General features: G+C 37.2%; 1 pseudogene; it reads left to right on the forward strand.

Moving 5' to 3' along the window:
* Positions 1-22875: 22875 nt before the first annotated feature.
* On the forward strand, positions 22876-23515 carry LOC127677852 (60S ribosomal protein L13-like; annotated as a pseudogene).
* The last annotated feature ends 3006 nt before the right edge of the window (positions 23516-26521 follow it).

Below are 26521 nucleotides of genomic sequence, written 5' to 3' on the forward strand. Positions count from 1 at the left end.
TTTCCATAGTTCATATCATTTCTTCCGGATCTTCTGTGCTGCTCCTCGTGAACTGGGCCTCTGTGTTTCCAGAATGTTAGCTACCTGGATGTCTTCTATCACTTCCTTGGTCTTTACACCATGTTGAAATCCTCGCTGGGTTATTTCTGAATAGAGATGTGGACCCGACAATGCTGAGAGTCTGGAATGAGATGGGGAGCGAACCCTAGGCTTAGCCACATCCTGGTCATACTGCTATAGACATAATATTTAATTTCTGAACCTAAAATATAAATGTGTAAAATCTATGTAGTATATGTGGAAGACATACTGTAGAACTTTCCTTTAAATTAGTGTGTGTCGTGATCTTGCACTGTAGCTGCCATAATTTAGTTGCCACTATGTATTTAAAATTCTCTTTTCAGCCTCTCTACCTTTTCCCGTAAGATTGTATGGATTTCCTAAACAAATTTTCTTTTGTTTTGTACGGTTTTCATCTTACAAACTACAGTGCTGAGCTTATGAGACAACTCTTTCTGTTAAAAAGGTTTCCTCATGATCCAGGGAGTGAGAAGCAGCTGGAAGGAAGGGGAACACAGTTGTGGGGGCAGAGGTATCAGGTTCCTTGCCTTTTCCCCTTTGGTTGGGCAGGTCCTTTATGAAACAGCTGATCCAGGAATATTCTTTGGAGGAAAAATGATTTCATGGATATGCTCAGAAGTCAAATATCATCTCTGCCCAAACCAACATATTCTTAGAAACTTGAAACATGAAACTTAAAGATTAATTTTGTGCTTTGTTTGTGGTATTGGCAAGTGATGTTACAATTGTTTATTCATGAAGTTCTCTGAAGCTATTAGATGTGGGGAAACTAGACATTGCCCTGTTTTGCTTTAAGATTGTCTCAATTTTGCAGTGTTTTCTTTTAAGGATCTATCAAAAGCCTTCAACCTCGATTTGCTTTTAAAGACAAGGATTGCAGACTAATCAATTAATCATTACAAAATGAAGAATTTTGGGGGAAATATTTCTGTAAAATTATTAAATAATAAATTAAAAGTCCCTTTTTAGATATTGTTTTGACTCCTGTAAGTATATGCCTAGCATTCCATTAGTGGGTTTAGAGAGCAGGATTTCATGCAAATTATATCTATTGTAATTTTGGTTGTTATTGTAAGTGCTGCTCTGATCTAAAACCATCTTTCTAGCTTGAAGCTATGGTGGTAATTGTCTCGTTACTGTGCTTTATGTTAGGGAAGCCAGTTTTGTTTTTGATTTTTAGATTTTTTTGTTTGTTTTGTAATTTTTAAAAGTTATTTTATTATTTACATTCCAAATATTTCCCTTCTTCCTAGACCCCCTCCCCTTTGTTTCTGAAACAATGCTGACCCCAATCCATCCCCACCTCACTCTCCCACCAGCATCCCCCTCCTCCGGGGCATCAAGTTTCTACAGGATTAAGAGTATCCTCTCCCACTAAAGGCAAACAAGGCAGTCCTCTGCTGTATATGTGCCCAGGGCAATGAACCAGCCCACGTATGCTCTTCTTCCTAGTCTCGAGGCGCTCTGAGGGATCCCGGTTAGTTGATAGCATTGTTCTTCTTATGCGCTTGCATTTTCCCTTCAGCTCCTTCAGTCCTTCTCCTAACTCTTCCACAGGGGTCCTCAACCTCCGCCCAACCTGTAAGTATCTGCATCTGTCTCAGTCAGCTGCTGGTAGAGCCTTCTCAGAGGACACAGTTTCTGTCTGGGAGCACATGGTAGTAATAGTGTTGGGGTTTGGTTCCTGCACATGGAATGGATCCTAAATTGGGCCGCTCTCTGGATGTCCTTTCCTTCAGTCCCTACTCCATTTTTGTCCCTGCATTTTCTTGAGACAGGAACAATTCTGGGTTAAAAGATTTTAAGATGGGTAGGTAGCCCACACTTCACCTAGCGGCCATGTCTACCTCATGGACATGGACTCTTCAGGCTCCATCTCCCACTGTTGGGCATTTTAGCTAAGGGCAACCCTGTTGAGTCCTGGGAACCTCTCACATTCCAGGTCTCTGGGATTTTCTAGAGGCTCTCTTTGCTCTACCCTGCACTGCTACATATTTCCATCCTTCATCCTGGCTATCTGGGGTTTTCTCCTATCTCCTCCCTATACCTAACCCTGCTCCCCCCACCTCTGCTACCCAGATTTCTCCCTCACACATTTTTTTGTTTTTTTGTTTTGTGTTTGGATCTGAAATGAAGCAAAATTTCTTGTTTTCTTTATTCTAATACAGTTCATAGCATGCTTCAGCTGAAATTGGAATCTTTTCCCTTGTGTTCAGTAGCCTGAACCATTTTATCTTGTGCTGTGAACTCTTTACAGATCAATGTCTGGACTGCAATAAAATGTCCTGTGTCCTATTGGCTGCAGGGAAGCTTTATGTTGGCTTTAGGGAAGTTGGATTGAAGACATCAGGCATTTTACTTTGCAACCTCATTTAAAAATCAACAATAGCAACTAGTCACAACCCTACAGCTCCCAGGGACTAAACCACCAACCAAGGAATACACATGGAGGGACCCATGGCTCCAGCCACATATATAGCAGAGGATGGCCTTATCTGGCATCAATGGGAGGTGAGGCCCGTGCTCCTGTGAAGGCTCCATGCCCCATTCTAGAGGAATGTTAGGGCGGTAAGGCTGGAGTGGGTGAGTGGGTGGCTGAGCACCCTCATAGAAGCAGAGGGAGGGAGGAGATGATAGGGGCCTTGCGGGAAGATGGATAATATTTGAAATGTAAATAAATAAAATTACCCATAAAAAATTTGAAAAACCAAGCCAAACCAAACCAAACAAACAAAAATCACGTTCTGCTCTTGTGTCTTTCTTGCTCTGTGATACCAAGAAAATGTATGGGTTGATATAGTCAAAGAAGCAAGATTCCTCTTTTCACATCTCTGGAAATAATTTATTTCCTGAGGAGATATGTGCTCAGTGGAAGAAAGGTTTGGCAAGCAATACATATTCTTCAGCTCATTGGACTTGTAAGCATATGTTAGTGAATCTACAATGAAAAGCACATGCTTAAACTTGGTTACCGTGTGGGGTGGTAGCTATTCTTTTCTTTTTCTATATTCTTTGTTTACATTTCAAATGCCTTCCCCTTTCCAGGTTCCCCCCTCCACATAAGTCCCATAAGCCCTCCTCCCTCTTCCCATTTCTCTGTCCTGGTACTTCCCTACAATGCTGCATCAAGTCTTTCCAGGACCAGGGCCCTCTCATTCCTTCTTGGGAATCATTTGATATGTTAATTGTGTCTTGAGTATTCAGAGCTTCTGGGCTAGTTAATATCCACTTGTCAGTGACTGCATTCCATGTGTATTCTTTTGTGATTGGGTTACCTTACTTAGGATGAAATTTTCCAGTTCCTACCATTTGCCTAAAAATTTCATGAATTCATTGTTTTTAATTGCTGAGTAGTATTCCATTGTGTGAATATACCACATTTTCTTTAACCATTCCTCCACTGAGGGACATCTGGGTTCTTTCCAGCTTCTGGCTATTATAAATAAGAATGCTATGAACATTGTGGAGCATGTGTCCTTATTGCATGCTGGGGAATACTCTAGGTATATGCCTGGGAGTGGTATAGCAGGGTCCTCCAAAAGTGTCATGCCCAGTTTTCGGAGGTACTGCCAAACTGATTTCCAGAGTGGTTGTACCAGCTTGCAATCCCAGGAGCAGTGGAGGAGAGTTCCTCTTTCTCCACATCCTCACCAACACTGCTGTCTCCTGAGTTTTTAATCCTAGCCATTCTAACTGATGTGAGGTGAAATCTCAGGGTTGTTTTGATTTGCATTTCCCTAATGATTAATGATGTTGAACTTTTCTTAAGGTGCTTCTGAGCCATTCGAAATTCTTCAGGTGAAAATTCTTTGTTTAGCTCTGTATCCCATTTTTAATAGGGTTATTTGACTCTCTGGAGTCTTTTGGGTCGCTTCAGTATGCTATCATATCATCTGCAAATAGTGATAGTTTTACTTCTTCCTTTTCAATTTGTATCCCTTTGACCTCCTTATGTTGTCTAATTGCTTTAGCTAGAACTTCAAGTACTATATTAAAAAGATATGGAGAGAGGATGCAGCCTTGTATAGTCCCTGATTTTAGTGGGATTGCTTCAAGTTTCTCTTTATTTAGTTTGATGTTGGCTACCGGTTATATATATTGCTTTTATGTTTAGGTATGGGCCTTGAGTTCCTGTTCTTTCCAAAACTTTTAGCATAAAAGGATGCTGAATTTTGTCAAAAGATTTTTCAGCAACTAACAAAATGACCATGTGTTTTTTTTTCTTTGAGTTTGTTTATGTAGTGGATCGCATTGATGGATTTCCGTATATTGAACCATCCCTGCATCCCTGGGATAAAGCCTACTTGATCATGGTGAATAATCATTTTGATGTGTTTTTGGATTTGGTAGGCAAGAATTTTATTGAGTATTTTTCCGTCAATATTCATAAGGGAAATTGGCCTGAAATTCTCTTTCTTAGTTGGATCTTTGTGTAGTTTTGGTATTAGCATAATTGTGGCTTCATAGAACAAGTTGGGTAGTATTCCTTCTGTTTCTATTTTGTGGATTAGTTTGAAGAGTATTGGTGTTAGTTCTTCTTTGAAGGTCTGAAAGAATTCTGCACTCAAAGCATCTGGTCCTGTGCTTTTTTTGTTTGGAAGACTTTCAATGACCACTTCTATTTCTTTAGTGGTTATGTGACTGTTTAGATAATCTATTTGATTCTGTTTTAATTTGTGTACTTGGTACCTGGCTAGGAAATTGTCCATTTCCTCCAGATTCTCCAGTTGTGTTGAGTATAGGTTTGGGTATCAGGATCTGATGATTTTTGAATTTCCTCCGTTTCTGTTGTTATATCTCCCTTTTCATTTCTAATTTTGTTAATTTGGATACTATCTCTGTGCCCTCTGATTAATCTGGCTAAAGGTTTATCTATCTTGTTGATTTTCTCAAGGAACCAGATTCTGTTTTTGTTGATTCTTTGTATGGTTCTCTTTGTTTCTAATTGATTGATTTCAGGCCTGAGTTTGATGATTTCCTGTCTTCTACTCCTCTTGGGTGAATTAACTTCTTTTTGTTCCAGGGCTCTAAGGTGTGCCATTAAGCTGCTAGTATATGCTCTCTCCAGTTTCTTTTTAGAGGCACGCAGGGCTATGAGCTTTCCTCTTAGCACTGCTTTCATTTTGTCTCATAAATTTGGGTATGTTGTACCTTCATTTTCATTAAATTCTAGAAAGTCTTTGATTTCTTTCTTTATTTCTTCCTTGACCAAGGTATCATTGAGTAGAGTATTGTTCTGCTTCCATGTGTATGTGGGCTTTCTGTTGTTTTTGTTGCTATTGAAGACCACTCTTATTCCATAGTGATCTGATAAAAGGCATGGAATTAGTTCGATCTTCTTACATAGTATTATAACACTGGGAACATGGGAACATGTCTTGATTGGGAATAATTAAATTTATGCCAATACACTCATTTTGTAATTATCTTCAAGATCTATTCCAGCCTTACAAATAACCTGTCCAAAATATGTAGGAACTTGGATTTCCTGTTCTATTGTGCTTACTTAAAGTAATGATGAGTGATAATTAATTTAAATTAATTTAGCAACTAGTGAAAGGTGAAAATAAATTGCTTAGACAAGGTCCAGGTCCACTGTACCTGTTAAGAATATTAGAAGATTTGTTCATTGCTTAAAAAAGATATTATGTCACTGCTTTAAATTGACTAAAATATAAAGCTTGTTGAATGTTCAGCAAAATCTGGTGATGCTTTGGTTTTGCTGTTATCTTCAGGGATAGTTTAGAATTATTTAATTTGATCTTCAAAAGTTTCTCAATAAGAATTTAGACATGAACTTTTACTTCCTAGCCAAGCCTCCTGTGTGAGTGTATGCAGATGTGACCACTCCCTAACCCTATCCAAGCCTCCTGTATGTGTATATGCAGTTGTGTCCACTCCTTTACCCTAGCCAAGCCTCCTGTATGTGCATATACAGATGTTTTCACTCCTTCAACCTAGTCAAGCCTCCTGTATGTGTATATACAGATGTGTCTACTCCTCCACCCTAGCCAAACCTCCTGTATGTGCGTATACAGATGTTTTCACTCTTTCACCCTACCCAAGCCTCCTGTATGTGCGTATACAGATGTTTTCACTCCTTCACCCTAGCCAAGCCTCCTGTATGTGCATATACAGATGTTTTCACTCCTTCACCCTAGCCAAGCCTCCTCTCTGTGTGTATACATATGTTTTCACTCCTTCACCCTAGCCAAGCCTCCTGTATGTGCGTATACAGATGTGTCCACTTCTTTGCCCCATTCCAGGCTCCTTTATTTCAAAATCAGCCATTTATGATTTACCGTCTCAGCTGTTTGAAGTTGTTACTATTTTTCCTTTTGGCAATATGCTGTGGTTTGAATTGTGTGTGTACTTAGCCTAGTATTCAATTTAAATATCATTCTTACGACTATTAAAAGGTAAATAAATATATAAATTATATAAAATGTGAATTATCTAAGAGTATTGATAATATAAGAGTTGGAATATGAACGGAAATACATTTTGCAACATTAATAATACATATGCCCATTAGTTTCCAAGTTTTATGACATAGATTTAATTATCAAGCTATCTTTATATTGCATTTATTGTAAATTAGAATTTGGTGAGTATAACACTGTTATTGATAAATTAATGCACAGATCCAGAAATGCCTATATTAATCTAGAATATCATATTGGGTTGCTTTTAATATGCTAAATCTAGGTTACATAGAATGGTGAACTATACTTAAAAATATTTGTCTGCCCCAATTTTAAAAAAAAAAATAGGCCTTTATACTTAGCATATGGAGCCTGAGCAAAAATATAATTGAATGATATATAAGAAAATGCTTAAACTTTTGATATTTTGTTTGATATTGTGTATGTGTGTGTGTGTTTGTGGGAGAGAGACAGAGAGAGACAGAGAAAGACAGAGAGAGACAGAGAGAAACAGAGACAGAGAGAGACAGAGAGACAGAGAGAGTCAGAGACAGAAAACGAGACAGAGAGGCAGAGATACAGAGACAGAGAAAGACCAAGAGGCAGAGAGAGACAGAGAGGAGAGCAAGAGAGAGCACGAGAGAGAACAAGTGAGTGAGAGAGAAACTAAGCACTCAGTACTCTTCATCTTCAGTGGTAGCTGTCCCTCAGTGATAAAATTGTGAGCCAATGAGTTCACAACTTTATTTTTGAGATGTAATTTGTTTGCTTCAATAAAAGCAGGGCATTCCAAAGAACTTAATGAATGTTTGTTATGTAATGATATTTGTTGAACTGATTTTAAACACTTAAAAAATCGTATGTCCTTTATTCATTCCTGTGTGTCTTTGATGTCTTGCATTATGTCCCATATTTAGAGTCTGTTCTGATACTGTAAATCACAAATAGCAGTTCACCTATCTGGACCTTGATTATAGCCCTTAAATCAAATTACAACACATGGGAAAGCAAAAAGGAAGTTTTGAATGTTCATGTTTCCTAAAAATTAAAAATTTTTGAAGAGATGATACTGATTTTTTTAAAAAGGGAAAGCATGTAATATTTGTAGCTTTATGGAATTCTGATCTATCACTGTCAAATTTGGAGCACTGTGTGATGCTGACTTAGAGTCCTAAATGTAACACACCCAGATTCATTATAACTGAATTTCTTTTCTTACAGCTTATTTTGACCTGGAGTTTTCAAAAATTACCTTACAATAACGTGCATGTTTTGTCATTAAATGATAGAAAAATCTCAGACCTCTTACACTCTTGTACTCGAATACAGATCTCACATTTTCAGATAGAGTTTTTTTATTTTCACGAGAGCTTCAAGAATTTAGGATTTGAGCATGTGCTGCGGCATATGGTGCATTTTCTGTCCTATTTTGTATACCAGCCCATTAAGAAGAGAAAGTGAAGTAAGTAATCTAAAAATAACTCTGCTGTTGGCCTAATTTAACAACAACATAAAAAAAAAGTCTTCTGTGCATAAGTAAAGTTCCACATTTGCCTCCCCTGCTGGAAAATCTCTCAAGCATGTTGCTGCTTGGCACAGAATAACACCTCAATTGGCACTGCTGCTCAGAAGGACCATTTGACTTGATTTTTCTTTTCATGGTAGTCTGTGCTAGCCCAAGTCAGTACAGCTTTCTCAGTCTGATAAACCCATCTGAGTATTCAACACAGTTACAAAACTTTTTCTGATAGGTATTTATTTTTTTAAAAAAATCAACTGAAGTGAGCTTGATTTGGTGATTTAAACACACACACACACACACACACACACACACACACACACACACACACAAACTATACTAGCCCTGATCATGAAAGTGTAGTTACAACTTTCAGTGATTCTACATTATTATTATTCTGTCTGTTAAGTTCATCACGCAGTTATCAAGAACCAGCCAAAAATGATAGTAATCTGTAAGGAGAAATAACATCAAAGGATCTCTTAGAGCTTTCCCTTGTCTCCAGTAATTGTTAGCACTGAAATGTACAGACAGGTGGGGTGATGGCCGCAAACTTTCTGGTATTGTCTATTCTGCCTTTCAGATTACTGGGTGTATAGACCAGAAGAAAGTGAGCTTTCTAAGTTTAAGGCTTTGGACATTTTGGACATTTTGTATGATAATCCATTCAATATTGATTATAGACCCAAAGTGCCTCCGGAGCCTGGCTGGGGGACATCAATAGTGAATGATGCGTTTCTTCCTTTTGGGGAACTGCTCGCCCTGATGTGTTTAAAGACTTTTGCACTTATATTCAAAGGAATTTTTATTCCTTCCATAAGAGCTTTAAGAATTTAGTAGTGAGCATTTGCTGTGGCATATGGTACATTTTAAATTTTAAAATACTTTTGAATCCTACACAAGCATTCATTCACTGATATGTTGACTAGTATGATCTTAGAACACTTGCAAAAATACTTCAGACTTTCTGAAAGATAAGGTATGGAGAATATAGGAAAGGGATCTTGTTAAGGAATATTATGAGCTGAGTATTCAAAGGGTTTTGACCATAAGCTATAGTCCTAGAAGTGAGATACATGGTAGGCTGCTGTACCGATGACTTTCAGGGAACCCTACTTAGGAATGGCACTTGCTTTGGCCAATGGGTTATAAGTGAATATGATACAAGTAGGGCCATGATAAGTGCTTGCATGCTGGATCTCCCTTTATTAGGACACTGCTGCCACTATGTGCAGAAGCCTAATATAGCTTCCTTAAAAAGGAAATGCATCCTTGCCCTGCAGCCAGGAGGGGCACTGCCCACAGCATGCCAGATAAGTGCAAAACTCTAAAAAATTGTATGTGTATGTATCTGTTTCAAACAGATACTAAACATTTCATGAATGGTATAGGAACTTGTCTAGCCATGGGAACTTAATTTTATGTTTTCTTTGTCTTCTTTTTGTAGAAGTTACTTTGCTAACATTTCTGCAAGAGGTGCTATCTATAAAACCTTGCATCTGGTTGCAGGCAATTTACACATAGTAGCTAATGCTTTCAATTGGTTTCTTATTGAGGGAGGTAAAGGTAGCACTCATAGAAATCCGAGGAAAGTGAATTAAGTGTGTTCTCCCTGTGCTGCTACTATTCGCTGGTCTGTGTGGTGGTGTTTACTCAACTTAACAGAGAAGTTCTGGGTTTACAGAGCCTTCCACAGTCAAAGGATGTTCTGAAACAACTAGGCATGCACTCAAGTAGATGTTATGACCTGCTCATGTGGGCTGCTGTTAGCTTAAGGTAGATGATGTTCCAGTGCTAGGAAAAAGGACAGAGAGAAAGGGCCATCACTACTTCCGTCTGTGTAAGACTCATTAGACACGATGGATTTATGCTCCTTAGCTGAGTCATTATATTCAAGGATCTACCACAAATATAACTGGGGACATCACAGATTGGAAATATCAGGTGCAGTGATAGGAACTGACCTAGCAACTTAGACAACTAGCAGAGTATGAAGGGATCAAGAGAAACGGACTGTTGGACGGTTGCTGTTTCCCTGTGAATTGCTTCTCCCAACATGATGTTGCTAAGATGAGTTCCACGTAGCCGAAGGCTATGGGTGGCTGATGTTTGGAGCAACAAAATAGAAAGGTTCCAGTCAAACTAGGAGAAGTACGTAAAGAAACACCATGGCAATCCTCTGGTTATTTCCTAATAGAGTTGTGAGGTGTTTGAAGGAATTGAAGGTCTCTATGGTACATGCAGATTTAGCTACTGTCATCATTACTAATTTGACCCTTGATTCCCAAGGTTGATGTGTCTCATGTGTGTGTTTTCAATAAAGTCAACTTACATTGTCCTAAACAAACAAAAAGAGTAGTAAAATCAAAGCAGTATAAGGCATTTTGATTAACTTTGGAAACTTCCTTAGGTGTATTATATATTTTTAGTTATTGATTAATCCTTCAGAGATATATTAATGAATGGAGTATGAATTATAAGCTATGGAAACAACTCCTGGAATAACTGGAATTAGTAGCTTAGAGGATGACACAATCTCCCGTTATTTCTTGTCCTGTAGAGATGATTGATTTTGAGCAAGGCTGACAGAGCAGGAAGTAACAAACACCCAACAGTGAAATAGTGTCAGGAGAAAAAGAGTTAAAAATTAAAACTATTACATTGAAGAAAAATGAAGAACTGGGGCTGGAGGATGATTCAGTGAGTAAAATGCTTGTTATGTGAGAACAAAGATTTGTGTTTGCATCTCCTGCTAACATGTCAAAGCTAAAGTCACTTGTGGCCATCTGCACCAGTAATCCCTGTGCTGCAGAATATATGACAGGAGGATCCATGCAGCCAATTGCCGAGCCTCAGGTTTAGTGAGAGACCTTACCTTTGAACTAGAAAGTGATTGAGAAAGAAAGTAACATCATGATTGGCTTCAGCATGCATGTGGATATATATGCACCTGCATAATAATTCTTGCGTGTTCACACCTATGTATGTGTGCATACACACAAGTATGCACATAAGACAACGGAACAGAGAGCTTGTAAAAATCCTCAGCAGTGTCACAATATTAGAAATTAGTTGCACTTGCAAAGATTTCTATATGTTTATGAAAGCATCAATAAAATCCCAAGATTGGTTTACCATTAAATGCTTTTCCAAGAACTAAGAGTTATGAATTGGCAAATCTATTCTAAGAATATGAGAACTGTATGAAGCTGTATGTTCTACATTGATGTGAATTTATCCCACAGATTTGACAGAACAATAAAAAGAAAACAGGAAGTACAAGAATTTTTCTGGAGAAAATGAATGTCATGTTTTAGATTCAGTACTGAAGAAAATATCTTATATTGGCAGATATTTTATACCTCATATCTTGCAGTGCTGAATAATGTAACAGCTTATATCCTTGACTACAGTTCCACAACAGGTATTCTCATGTTTCTCCTGTATCTGTTTTTGTAAAGTGCAAAGGAAGACCATTAAATCCCAACTTGATGTGCTTAATTATGAAAGACTCTGAGACATATAGGACATTGAATCTTTGTTACAGTGATGCACTTGAATTATTTTCTGCAGCTTTAATTTTGTGTTTTGAAACAATGTCCCTTTCTATTTTCTGTTTTCTGTGCTGTATACAAATGGGCTTATTTTCCTGCAGTGCACCAAGCCCATCTCTTCTAGGACCTAACTTCTCAGAGTTTCTGGTTTGTGTGTAAGCCAGTTTATGTGTACATTTTTTCTAAGGTAGATTTTTGTTTTTCTAGCTCTAGGTTTCTGTACAGTTATTGGTGATTAGCTTTCAGAATGAACCTAATGGTAGAGATATGATGGATTGAGAAACTACTTCTTTGAGATTATTGAAGCCATATTCTAACCTTTTGCACCATTACAGAATCACTGAATGAATGAACAGAGCAACTGCAAGAAATGTTTGCAAACGTGGAAAAATTGAAATAATGAATAGTCGATAAAAATTTCTTAATCAATTGAAAATGTGCTAATCTGTAAAATGAACAATTAATTATTCATGTTGTTTGTTTTTTCTTCTTAATCTTCAAATACTTTCAAATTAACATTTTCAAATTTACCTCAGTCCATTTACTTGTCTCTTGTCTTCAAGATCATAGTCAGATCATAGCATCTAAGCTCTTGCTTGGCCTGTTCAAGTAGTTCCCTTAAAATACAAGTTTTCCAAGCAATGGCTGCTCTGTGGCTTTGTCTCGTGTGTGTGTGTGTGTGTGTGTGTGTGTGTGTGTGGTGTATGCACACGTGCATGTTCATGTGTGCACTTGCATGTGTACAGTTTGTATACACCTGTGAGTTTGCTGTATCTGTGCGTACTAGAATCAGACATGCCCAGCTACACTGTGAGAACAAATGACTCAAGCACACTTAAAGCCTTACTAGGATGTTCTCTAACATTGCAGCTAGGGTGATGGTCATACAACACTCATTTCCATGTCACCCTTCTCATAATGGCTGTTGTTTCTAGGAGATACAAGACTAGACTCGACTTTTTCCTCTTTGTATTCTTCCTTCCATCTCTGCCCATTTATTTTTGTTTCCCTCTGTTTCCTTTTTGTTACAAACATATTCAAGACCAGTTTGTGCTGGCCGAATACTCTCAGGAATGTGCTTTAGCACTGGAATGTGTTCAACTTTTCAGGGGTTATACTATTAAAGAAAACGGTCTTTATCTGCCATCAGCGAGCAATTGCATTCACTCCATGGTTAGGTATGAAAACTAGATTTCTTCACATGGCCCTCAAAGTTGTACAATTCATTGCCTTTTCTTCTCTTTTTCTCTTCATCTTCAGAATGCTACAGTGTTTATCTACTCAAATAGTGACCTTTGTTTAGACTCACAGTCTACACCAAGCTTTTTCTCCATTCATTGTGGAGAATATACAGTCTTTCCAGTCTGCTTTACTCTTCCACTGTATCTTCATTCAAACATGGATTTCTCATGAATATCATTTCAAACCAAGCCACATCTACACTATAAGCTTTAATAACCTGTGTGTCCTGTCCTACTTAATGATCACAGCCACACATTTATTATGGTGATTGATAAATTTTGTCTGCTTCCATGCTATAGCTAAATAAGAGCTCACAAAAGGGAGTGATATGTTTTCCCTTGAGTTGGGACAAAACACCAAGCTTATCAATTTGTATATGGTAGGAATTAAATACATGTTTATGAAACAAATGGATGAATCAAAAAATGAGTTATCTTGAAATGGACACTAAAGTAGCTTGAGAAATAGTTTGAAGAAGGAAAATTGTCATCCTTTCTTTTTCTTTAGTATAATAGACAATGATGTCATTCTTTTAGGCCTCCTCTGAGTATGTTCTTAATAGTCATAATGAAGACAAGTAGAAAAACATCCAAAATCATAAGGAAATAGAGAGAGAAATGACTGTTTTTGATTCCCCTTTACTTCAGTAAGTCAGAATAAAGCTTTGAACAATCTTGACAGGTTAGAATAGATGAAAATTTGTAGTTCTGTAAATTTCAGAAGAGAGATTAAATCAGTGTTGGAATTAGAAATCATGCTTAATGGTAGCAGATGCTTATGATATTCAATATGATAGCAATAAGTACTTTAAAACTACAGCTATAAGAGCAATTAACACAATAAACACAAAAGTTACAGAAAGTTGAGACAAAAGTTAGATGACAATACAAAACTTAAAAAGTAAAATATGAAGATTGTATAGGAAGTGTAATATTTAAGGAGATATTAAGAGTGTATGAGATGAAAATGTACAGTTAATTACCCTTAAAAATTATGGTAGAAGAAACAGGATATGAGCTGATTCAAGAAGTGTGGAAAAGGTTGTTCTGCAAAAGATCTATCACTGAAAGCCTAGGACTAATTGTCTCCCCTTTCTCAGCAACACTCACACTTCTCCATATAGAATACATTTTAAATCTCAAGTCACAGGCTGAGAGATCTTTTTGAGATCGCCTGATTGAAGCCATATGCTCCCTTTGGGAGAATGGCTTCATAAAAGACATATCCTTTTACAATTTTCAAATTTTGAAGGAACTTTATAATATACACATGGATTGTTTTGAAACAGCTACCTGGAGGAGCCTACAACCAAATAACTCATCCTCTGATGTGACCTGCTAAAAATAATGCTATATTTCTAAGACAGAAATGTTATTCTAGGTCAACAAACTTTGGGTTCATTGCCTTATATAATTTATCACAAATGTCTATGCTATGTCAGCCTGTAATGTGTGTATATATGCGCACACCTGTGTGTGTGTGTGTATGTTTGTGTGTGTGTTTGTGTGTGTGTGTGTGTGTGTGTATTTGTGGCTAACTGGGCACAAACCTAGACACATCTGGGAAGAAGGAATCTCAGTTGAGGAACTGCCTTTGTAAACTTGTGCTATGTATTGGTCTGGTGCTGGAGCAAAGATTACTGGCAGATGTGCCTCTCCAGGAAAGAATGTGCCACTCCAAGGAAGATAGACATGAGTAAAAGAAACAAGTTGAGTTAGCCTTGGGAAAAGGCCAAGAAGCAACTGTCCTCTATAGCGTTTGCTTCAGGTCCTACCTGAGGTGTCTTCCTGACATTGCTGCATGATGGGCTGTGATCTGGAGTTATAAGTCAAATAAACCCTTTCCTCCTCATGTTGTTTTTGGTTATGATATTGTTTCATAGCAATAGAAGCAAATTAGGACAAATGCTTTCTGTTCTATATTTTATAATTACATAACAATTGCAATAATTGACAGGGTTTCTAAATATTATTACTTAACTTCTAGTTTTGCAGTTATGGAATCAGAAGCCTTAGTGATCTATTTCAACCAAGATTCATTAGTTTAACTGAGGTTAAAATCAGGGCATTTGATTCTCAAGAATTTTGACATGGTCTATTATAGCTAATTTCCATACACTAAAAGTTGTCTACATCATAGGAATTTATTTCTCATCCATTTGAAGGCAGAGCAAGATCAGAGAGCACGATTATGTCTTGAAAGTTTTCTGGTTTGTGTGATCTTACCTGTATCTTTATATACAAAAAGCAATTCAGAAGAACTCATGGGCTTATCAAATCCAAACCACCTTCTAGAACCCCCATTTCCTAATTCAATAACAATGGGGAGATAGAATATCAACACACGGATTTAGGCTAATACACTTAATGCCTCTCTTAATATCTATTCTTACATTATCTTCATGTACTATTTCTTGGGTCCACTGTAGTTGCTTATTCTGAAACATTTATTAGTAACAATGACAAAAGGAACAAATTCTTCTCTAAAAACTTTTATTATGGATTAAAAATGAATTAATAGAGAATTTATGGCAGTCATATTTTCCTTATTCATAATTTTTCTAGATAAAATTTGCTACCATTAAAGAATGATTTTAAAAATGGAGCCTATTAATATTTTTTCAAAAAATAATTATAGAAAAAAATTGTGATGGAGCTAAGAATAGACAGGTATAGTCAATGACTGGTTATATTTTAGCCTATATTTTTTACTACCTTTTTCTTCAGTAAGTCATAATAAAGCTTTGAATGATCTTGACAGGCTAGAATAGATTAAAATTCACCAGAATAAATTTAATATTGATAAATGTAAAGTTATTTGTAGTTCTGTAAGTTTCATACAAATTCATGTAGCCTGTATGTTTCAAATTTCTATAAATTTCCTTTAATTTATCGAAATGACATTTATTGATTTTAAGTTTAAGACTTCTGACTATGTGTCATATAATTTGGTTGGTTGCTGAAGACCTAAGGTCCTACATACCATTTGATCTTCTGTGTGGAAGATACATGGGTGTGTGGGTTAGTCCTCCACACAGGACATAGAAGTTTGCCCAAGATTCAGAGAAGAATGGGAGAAATATGAGGAACTGTGCCTTCACACAAAAGAACTCTGAATTATCTCCATTTCCTTTAATGATTATTACATGCATATATGTGCCAGTGTATGTTTATATATGTATATACAAACAGTTTTTAATCTAGCATCCTTTACCAAACTTTAGACCATCACTGTCATCTACTGACTAGTCTAATTAGGGTTGAGTATGTGGCAAATGATTGGTATGCTGTTACCTTCAGCTGGACAGAGTCTCAAAGCAAGTGCATAGAGTCCACAGCAAGGCTTGGTTTATCATTAGGCTGCCATCCGATCTGTTGGGAGTCACTGTGCTTCTGCTACTCAGCTTTCTGTTTGTGACAAACCTGGAAATACTCAACTGGAAATGATCAAGGGCACATCGCTGACCTGTGGTTTTAGAAATTTTATTCCATCTTTTGCTGGTCTCATCAGTTCTTGGTCAATGGCAGAATCTCATGGAGATTTGTGTGGCTAACACATGAGAAGGGCCTGTGAGGATGGAGGGAGGGGCGGGATCCAGAATCTCAGAGCTAAGTAATTCTCTTTGTCTCATCACGCTTAGTTTTCAGTGTTTCCACTGGAGCCTTTGTTTCTACAAAACAGTTCTGATAGTCCTAAAATGTCTGTAATGTATAATGGCTGGGTTATGTATCTGTAATATATAAATGACTGGGACTCATCTTTAATAGCATTAAGGATTTCTTCCACTATTGAATGTCATAAGCAATGAGTCACTCGATGTACTAATAGTAAGTTTTGACTCTAGTATGTCCTAAAGTGTGGTTTAGAAAACCATCTCTACTAGTTATTTTCAAACATTGGCTTGCCAAAGAACACCCAGAAAGTCCATGGTAAAGCATATTCTTGTGCCCATCCTTGGAAATGAGAATGTTGTGGTCTCCTTGAGGCCTGGTAATGAACATTTTTAACAAGCTGCTAGGTGATGCAGACTTTGAAGAACACTGATTTTTTTTTTGTTATTTTGTACTTATATTTTATGTAGTTTTCATTATTTTCTAGTTCATCTTTTATTTTTTTATTATTTGAATTATTTTTATTAGATATTTTCTTTACTAACATTTCAGATGTTATCCCCTTTCCTTGTTTCCCCTCCGAAAACCATGGCCTCCCTCTACCATGCCCCCTCCCCCTGCTTCAATGTGTGTGTGCCCCCACCAACCCACCCACTCCGCTATCCTGTCCTGATGTTCCCTTGCAAGTACTTCTTCTCTGGGCTTGGTAACTGTATATGGAATGAACCCCCATATGGGGCAGACTCTAGATGGCCTTTCCTTCAGTTTCTACTCCACACTTTGTCTCTGTATCTCCTCCCATGGGTATTTTGTTTCCCTTCTAAAAAGGACCCAAGTATCCACACTTTGGTCTTCCTTCTTCTTGAACTTCATGTGGTCTATGAATTGCATTTTGGGTATTCCAAATACTGATTTGTATCTTTACTCTTAAAGAAATTTTTGGGAAATTCTATGTAAAACACACATGTCCAAAAGCTTCTATTTCATGTAGCTAATCTCTATATGTGATGGTAATGTCTAAGATAGGCATCAATAGAAACATGTGAGTTTTTGTAATTCAAATGCTATATGGAAAAATGGACAAATTGTGTGTCACATGTTAGAAGAATAAAGGAGATAAATGTAACTGGGGAGATTTACTGGATAGTCACTCTTTTAACATACCCTGATCAGATATTACATGTAGACATTTGCAAGGACAATAATAACTCATTGAACCATTTGAAAGTAGGAGATGCGTAACCCAATCACTAAAGAACACACCTGGTATGCACTCACAGTGGATATTAGCCCAGAAGCTCGGGGTATCCAAGATACAACTCACAGAAAACATTAAGCTCAAGAAGAAGGAAGACCAAAGTGTGGATACTCTGATTCTTCCTGTCAGAGGGAACAAAACCACCCATGGGAGGAGATACAGAGACAAAGTGTAGAGCAGAGACTGAAGGAAAGGCCATCCAGACACTGCCCCACCTGGAGATACATCCCACATATAGTTATCAAACCCAGACACTATTGTGGATGCCAAGAAGTATGCTGTGGAAGGAGCCTGATATAGCTGTCCCCTGATAGGCTCTGCCAGTGTCTGGAAAATACAGAGGGGGATGCTTTCATCCAACCACTGAACTGAGCACAGGCTCCCCAATGGAGGAGCTAGAGAAAGGACTCGGGTTTGCAGCCCCATAGGAGGAACAACAATATAAACCAACCTGACCCCACCTCCGGAGCTCCCAGGGACTAAACAACCAACAGAGGAGCACACATGGAGGCACCCATGACTCCAGCTGCATATGTAGCAGAGGATGGCCTTGTCGGACATCAATGAGAGGCGAGGCCATTAGTCCTGGGAAGGCCCAATGCCCCAGTGTAGGAGAATACCAGGACAGGGAAGCAGGAGAGGGTTGATTGGGGAACAGCGGGAGGGGGGATGGCTTATGGGAGTTTTGGGAAGGGGACCAGATAAGGGGAAATCATTTGAAACGTAAATAAAGAATATATTTACTACTACTACTACTACTACTACTACTACTACTACTACTACTACTACTAAAGAACATATACAGGCTGGATCTAGGCCTCCCAGCACATATGTACCATATGTGCAGCTTGACCTTCTCCTGGGTTTGGAACAACTGCAGCAGGGCCTATCCCAAAAGCTGCTGCCTGTATGTGTCCCTCTAGCTGGTATGCTTTGTCAGGACCCTACTGGGGTCCTGTGCCTAAAGATCAGTTAGGCACAGAGGATGTGCCTAACTCTGCAGACACTTGATGAGCCATGGTGGGGAATACCGGGAGAGCCTACCCAATCAGAGGAGCGGGGGAGGGGGGAGGGGGAAAATGTGTACATGGGTGACTGAGAGGGGGCAGTGAGTGGGCTGAAAAGTGAATAAATAAAATAATAACAAATAAAATAGACACACTTAAAAATAAATTACTAGTGATGCTGAGAATGGGTAACATCCTTTTTGTATGGCTTTGATCTAATTGCTCCTCTAATGTTTTATGTGCTGGGAGTAACTTAATCTTAATCCTTAGAGTATCCTAGAGAGAAGTATTCTGTTGTTATTTCCACCTTATAGATGAGCAACGTCAAAAGGAACATAGTTTATTTTTTAAAACTTCAAAGTTAATAAGGGAAAAGCGAGTTTAAATTTTACCAGTTGACTTAAAATGTCGAACCTTAAACTACTATATAAATTTAATAGATTTTGATGACACATTGAACGGTAAAAAGAAGACATAAAGGATTCTAGAAGACCCTAGATTTTACATACCCTTGACATTCTACAGAGAAGTAAGGAGTGAGGGGTTGCTTGTTCATTTGTATGTTTTGGGGTGTTTTTTGGTGTTGTTTAGTTTTTTGTTTTATTTATTTTTCTCCTTGTATGATGAAACTGAGAAGCAGATGTAAAGGCTCAATGTCCATTTCCCTCTGAAATTCTTGTGTTGAAACCACAATCCCTAATATAATGGCATTCCTGAGAGGGGCTTTAGACATCTAGTAAAGTCATGAATGGGATTTTTGTCTTTATTCTTTTTAAAGCCCTCAAAAATCTATTCCATCTCTCTGTCATGTGAAGATATGAACAGGAAGGGATCTTACCAGATCTTTATTGTTCTATATACTAATCACAGAAATCCAGAGTCCAGCAGTGCGAGGATAAGTAAGTTGCTATTATTATAAGCTACCGTGTGTTTTGTACTTTGGAGTGTACTTAAAATAAGAGGAAAGAGGTTCTGGATATCAGATTTAGGTTTACAGTGTATGTATAGCATTGTGCTGTAGATCATACCAAAAGAAATCATACCAAAAGAAAAAAAAAAAGAAAAGAGAAAAAAAGACTGGAGTAATAAAGCTGAGTGTTTAATGTGATGTTTGTAGGTGTCACAGTGTACAGTATATTAAAACTAACTAATGGACAATGTGGAATTTATGTTCTCTTAACAGTTAGAAAACTAATAGACTGAGGTTACATAGTTATACATGGAGAAAATAAAACTTCATCACACATGGGGAATGCCTCTGTCAGGGTATACTGAAATATTGACCAGTGGTCCTTCAAAGACGGGTCTTTCAGCGACAATTTGAACTTGTTGTATTAACTGGCTCATTAAAGCAGATAGTATTGCAATTGTGTTTATGCATTCAAACATTTGTAATCTCTTTGGATTTTTGGTATTTGGTGTGTTCTGACTTCTTTGTAACAAAATATGGAAATGTGATAAATGAATTTTTAATAAAACCTATAATCTTGTCCTAAGATTGATGCTAGAAATTTCTGTCATAATTTTGTTTAAGTATCTCCCATTTTTTTAAACCACCTTTTTTTTTTTTAAATATAGGGTAATTGTTTAGTGGAAAACTTATTTACTGTATCAGTGGTTTAAAAAAAATAACAGTATTAATTCCACCTAAAGTATAGGTATTCATTACCTGTGTTATAGTCCCCCCCTCCCATGTCTGCCACTGGGATTTTTGTTGCCAGAACTGAAATAATGAAATACAACCTTCACACTCTACTGTGTGGGATAGATACTGTAAATTCCTGATCTTGCTTTCCCATTGATCTGGATTGCCATGTGGGAATCCTGTTCAGCTGATCTTTATTTCCTGAGTCAGAAATTCTGTTTTACCTATCTTTGGGGGCTTTCCACAGATATTCTCAGTGGATTCCCAGGCACAGCACTTGAAAGTGAACTTTCAAAGGCCTAGAAAGAAGGTTCAGGGCTGAAATGTTTACACTGCATTTTAAATTTTTTTTATAAACATTTTCTAAGCTGATGGATCAGATGAAAGCTTCAGAGATCTGAGACCTCTGGATGCTGTATTCAGGTAACATTTGAATACAGAGAATTTCTAAGGTGTAGCATGGGTTCATAAATTATACATGGATATAGAAATTGTTTACACGTCATCTTTAATAGTGCACAATTTACACAATTATGACTTGTAAATTTTTGAATGTATTTTCAAAATTTTATTTACCTATTCTTTTTAATTTTTTTTAAAATTTATTTTTTTAACTCCATATTTTATCCCCTCTCTCCACACTTCCACTGTTTCACATCCTCTACCTCCTTCCCTCTCTTCTGTCTCCATGTTGAGGTCCCCACCCCCCAACCCTACCTGAACTCTAAATGCCCTGGGGCATCCAGTTTCTTGAGGGTTAGGTGCATCATCTCTGAATGAATACAGACTCTGCAGTTCTCTACTGAATGTGTGTTGGAGGCCTCATATCAGCTGATGTATGCTGCCTGTTTGGTGGTTCAGTGTTTGAGAGGTATCGGGGGTCCATATTAAATAAGACTGCTGGTCCTCCTACAGGGTCACCCTCTCCTCAGTTTCTTTTAGCCTTCCCTAATTCAGTCACAGGAGTCAGCTGCTTCTGTCTATTCTTGGGTGCAAATATCTGGATCTGACTCTTTCAGCTGTTGTTGCATCTTCTGGAATGCATTTATGCTAGGCCCCTTTATGTGAGTGCGCCATAGCTTCAGTAATAGTGTCAGGCCTTGGGGCCTCCCATTGAGCTGGATCCCACTTTTGGCTTGTAGCTAGACCTTCTTTTCCTTGGGCTCTTCTTCATTTCCAACCCTGTAATTCTTTCAGACAGGAAAAATTATGGGTCAGAGTTGTGACTGTGGGATGGTCTTCCTATCCCTCATTTGATGCCCTGCCTTCCTGTTGGAGGTGGGCTCTGTAAGTTCCCTCTCCCTACTGAATGAACCAGAGACTTGGGAGGTGAGAGACTCTTAGGACTCAAAGGGAGGAGCTTTGATGAAATCCTGGACAGTAGGGAAAAGGAACTTACTTATCCTTAATTTACGTTCACTTTGATAATCAATATTGTATAAGAATACAGCATAGCTATCAATAGGAAAAAATCAAAATGTCACTAGAAATTTATTTTAAAGAAAGATATTTTTATGATTTTGTTACTTGAGAAGGTAGCTACTTATATTACATGGAAACAAAAATGTCTATTTAAAGCAAATTAAATTGAAAGTTTCAATAAAGAAAAGCTATTATAAGTTAGTCTCTTATTTAATTAACTATATTTTAATTAGAAATTTCCTTACGATCTGATATTTCATAATATATTAGTAAACTTTTCTTTTAACCTGATCTAGTTCCCAGTGATCTCTTGTATATTATACATTTCTACACTTAAAAGTGGCATATGAAAAAATTTGTCACTTTTCTTGGATTTGTGCACCAACAAAATACATAGCATGAAATAAAAAGTTTGCCAAATGTCTTATGCTTCTTTTAAAGTTTGAGTATGTTTGGAAAGCATATTTTTAAAGCATCAAAAGTAATCCACTTAAGTTTAACAGCACACACTGCATTTTCTTATTAAGCTTGTTTTAACATTACATTAAGTTATTGCAAAACCCATGCTTTTGGGGAGCTCACGTACACTGATGAACTTTATGGCAAGATAAAGTAAGTTCTTCTTTGCATGGTATTATGGGAAGATTTACAAAATAGCATGCATGCCTAGCAGCCAATTTGTCAAAAAACAAAACAAACAAACAAAAAAAACCCAAAAAACGGATTTGATTTTGATTTTCCTTTTATGTGTTTCTCTTATATTTTAATCTCACTGTTTGTGTTCAGGCAACAGGGAGTGTGAGATTTCCCTGTAAAAAAGTACAAAGTGCAAGAACATCATGTGACCACAGTCAACATAGTAATTTTCAGATATAATTGTGATATTTAATACTCCCAGAAAGGTAAGGCTACATTGTTCTCCCTTGAATTATTGCCATGAACAGATTAGATTTTTAAAGTGGTAGTAGAAATATACAAAGTTTCCAAAGATGGTGATAATTATTTTAGTCACGAGTTTCAAGAATTATTTAAAAATCATTCCACAGTTGTTTGTTTAAAAATCTACATTCTTGCTTTTCCGCTCAGCTGTTCTCCTGTACAGGAGGCAGCCATGGCACCCAGCCAGAATGGCAAAATACTGTAGCCTACTTCCACACGGATTGGCAGCAAGGAGTGGACACTTGGTTCAACCAGCAGGCAAGCAAGATCCGCAGATGCAAGTCCTGGCAGGCGAAAGTGCAATGCATTGCCCCTTGTCCTGCATGTGGCCCCAACCGGCCCATCGTGAGGTGTCCTACAGTTAGATACCATACCAAGGTCTGGGCAGACACGGGCTTCAGCGTGGCTGGTATCTACAAGAAATGGATTTCAGCATCTCTGTGGACCCAAGGAGGCGAAACAAATCCAACTGAATCACTACTGGCCAATGTGCAACTCCTGAAGGAGTAGCACTCTAAGCTCATACTTTTTCTCAGGATGCCTTTTGCTCCAAAGAAGGGAGACCTGCTCTGCTGAAGAACTTAAATTGGCCACCGAGAAAACAGGACCTGTGATACCCATCCGGAATGTGTATCACATTCTTGGAAAAAGCCAAGAGTCAGCACAGAAGAAGAGACGAACTTTAAGGCTTTTACCAGTTTTTGCATGGGTCTGCCAATGCCCAGCTCTTTGGCATCTGACCAATAAGGATGAAGGAAGCTGCAAAATAAGATGTTGAAAAGAAAAAGCAATGCGTGGTTGGAGAGTTGTAATAAATTTTCCATAAGGGGATAAGATTTGAACTCTAAATATCAAAAGAAAATATCTAATAAAAATAAAACAAAATCTCCATAAAGCAAAAAGAAAATCTAAATTCTTTTTTTATTTTTTTATTTTGAGTGGATAACTAGTATTCCCATAATTTCATGTACTATCTAAAATATTTACTGGTTATTTTGGTTCTATTGACCTTTCTCTGAGTTTCCAAAAGTCTGAAAGATTTTAATCTGTTTTATAGAAGAACTTAGTTTATTGATAGAGATCTGCTTTCCAGTAAATACTGAGGCAGTTTTGGGGAGAGCCTAGGCTTTCCCTACATTTCTTCAAGGTCTGGGTGTACAATCAAGAGGCAGTTTTAATTGTATGGTTGGATTGTTGAAGGAAATTGCAAAATAACATAATTATTTTTCTACTTCATTTTTCCTTTTTCCATTGTTTCCTCTACCCCTTACTCAACCTACTCCTTTTCTCCCAAACTTTCTTTCCTTCCCCTCTCATTTTCATTTTGGTCTGGTGTGTTAAGTGTCTGCGAAATACCGTGATTACTGATTAGAGAGACCGCTCAGCAGGCGAGAGCACAGGTCGTTCTCCTAGAGACCTGGTTTGATTCATAGCACCTATGTGGAGGCTAACAGCCATCTATATTAACTCCAGTTAGGGGGAATCTACAGCCCATGTCTGCTCTCCACAGACTCTGCATGTGTATTACACAGAGACATACATGCAGGCACAACAGCCCTATATAAAATAAAAATAGATAAATCTTTGAAAATACACTGCTGATTATTACAATAATTTATTACTTATAACCAGAACTCTATAGACCTCTTATTTTGCTTATTTTAAAGATGAGATAACAAAAATATGAACATTAATGTTCCTACTCAGTGATACACCTAGATTTTACTGTATACATCTGTAAGTGGGCAGATCTATGGATTTTTTTTCCCTATCTTACATGTTGCCTTATATTTAGTATTTAATAAAAGCTTTATCAAATGAATGGATAACAGGGAATGACTTTTGTATTTACATACAATTTTATAATCAATTAATAAATTTTAATTTATTATTGTCTTTTTTTGTTAGAAATTAGCCCATGTACTTTTGCACCCTAAATATGTGAATCACTACTGTCACCCATGGTTGCATTATGTCTTGTTAATTTTAACACGTGCCTGTTTTCTCCTGCAACCAATATGGAGAACAACAAGGTAAGGCTAGATTATGTTACTTGATCCCTTTAAATAATGGGGATAAATAACAGCATGGATTTTCTTTTGTATTTGCACTACCTCTTTATGTGTTACGTGAGTACAAAATGTTGGTGATGGCAAAGAAATCTGGACTTTCAAGCTTAGAAGTTTCTAAGATCAGCCAGTGACTGATGACAGAGGATGAGTCAGAGTTCTGTATACCCTGGATTCTAGTTCTCCAGATGTCTGAATTCCATGCAGATGGGAAGGTAAATGTAGATTAGAGGTCAATGGGAAAGCCTCCTAGAGTAGATTTTCAGTGTTTGATGAGTCAGGCCAACTGGCCTATTACCCTTGGCCTTCTCCTACTTTGCAACTTTACAAGGAGCCCCGAACACCCTTTTCTCAGCCTTAAACAAACAACATAGAGATATATATGCCAATAGAGATGAATGCTGATTCTTATGTCATGATAAACTCATTTGTTGACAAGAGGGAAGATATATAAAATGGACATTTGATTTTAGCAGTGAATGTCTTTTTATCTGATTAATATAAATAGTTATATTACAGTGTGTTAGTGTTTCATCTGTGTGTATTTAAATAGATATGTAAAATATAAACACACTAAAGACTAAGTCCTAGTTAACTAGATATAAACACAAAAGTCTATTGTAATTTGGATATCAGATTAAAAAATGGAGTAATGATGGGACTTGACCTGAGTTTCAAATATTATGAACTCTCCTCCAGACATATTTATATAAACAATAAAAGGTGCACTAGCATGTATATACTATGTATCAAGTGCAGATGTGTTTCTGTGAGTGTAGGACTGTCTAGTCATGTTGGGAATAACGTTACACCAACTTAATGGAGTCAGCCTCCTTGCCTCAGATATTTTATACTTCATGTCAAAGAAATCCACCAAGCCCACAGTAATTGCAATCATGCGCACATTTATCCTTGTCAGCTTCCGCCATACTAACAAATACAACAACTATATGTATAGAATTTACTTTACATCCTGGATTATAAGTAATCTAGCAATGCTTTAACATGCACAGGAGGGTCTGGTAGATTATCACAGAGGCTGGTCAAGTTTTTCAAGACACAAGTGTCCATGGGGATGGGTTCATTCCTCCACCTAATCAATCACATATATTGTGGGATCACCTTTATTTTCAAAAACTGTAACAAAAAAACAAAAAACAAAAAGAGACAATAAAGTCTAAAGGATCATCTCCCCCAGGATGGCTTTTGTGATTTTATTCTGACATAGTGGTTTCGAAAGTCATGGCTGAACTGTATTAATAGTGATCTGATATCTTGTAGTGAACATATGTTAAAAAAATAGACATGGAATTTTACAATAAAAAGAAAATGTAAAGTACAGAACCTCAATATGAAAAAAATATATTTACTTAATGCATGTTTCTAGTCATGAATAAACCAATCTCATCATTAACCAATGACCTTTCCCTAATATTCTGATTTATGCAGGGAAATATCCTAATTTTGAGATTGTATGGATGATATGGTAATATTAAAGTGGTTGACTTTAGACTTAGGGAGAGTTATTGGGAATGTGTAGGAAGCCATGAGAAGAAAACTTTACATATTGTCATACAACTGTTTGTAATTATATCTTAACTGTTTATTTGCCCAGGAAAGAGCACAGCAATTGCTTATCCAATACCAAATAAATGTCAATGTTAGAAACATACACATATGTAACATTATATAAACCAAGTAAGTTATATTTAGGAATATATATGTATATGCATATACTTCTATGCATTT

The sequence above is a fragment of the Apodemus sylvaticus genome, chromosome 2, assembly GCF_947179515.1.
Source record: "Apodemus sylvaticus chromosome 2, mApoSyl1.1, whole genome shotgun sequence".
In the NCBI taxonomy this organism is placed as follows: domain Eukaryota; kingdom Metazoa; phylum Chordata; class Mammalia; order Rodentia; family Muridae; genus Apodemus; species Apodemus sylvaticus.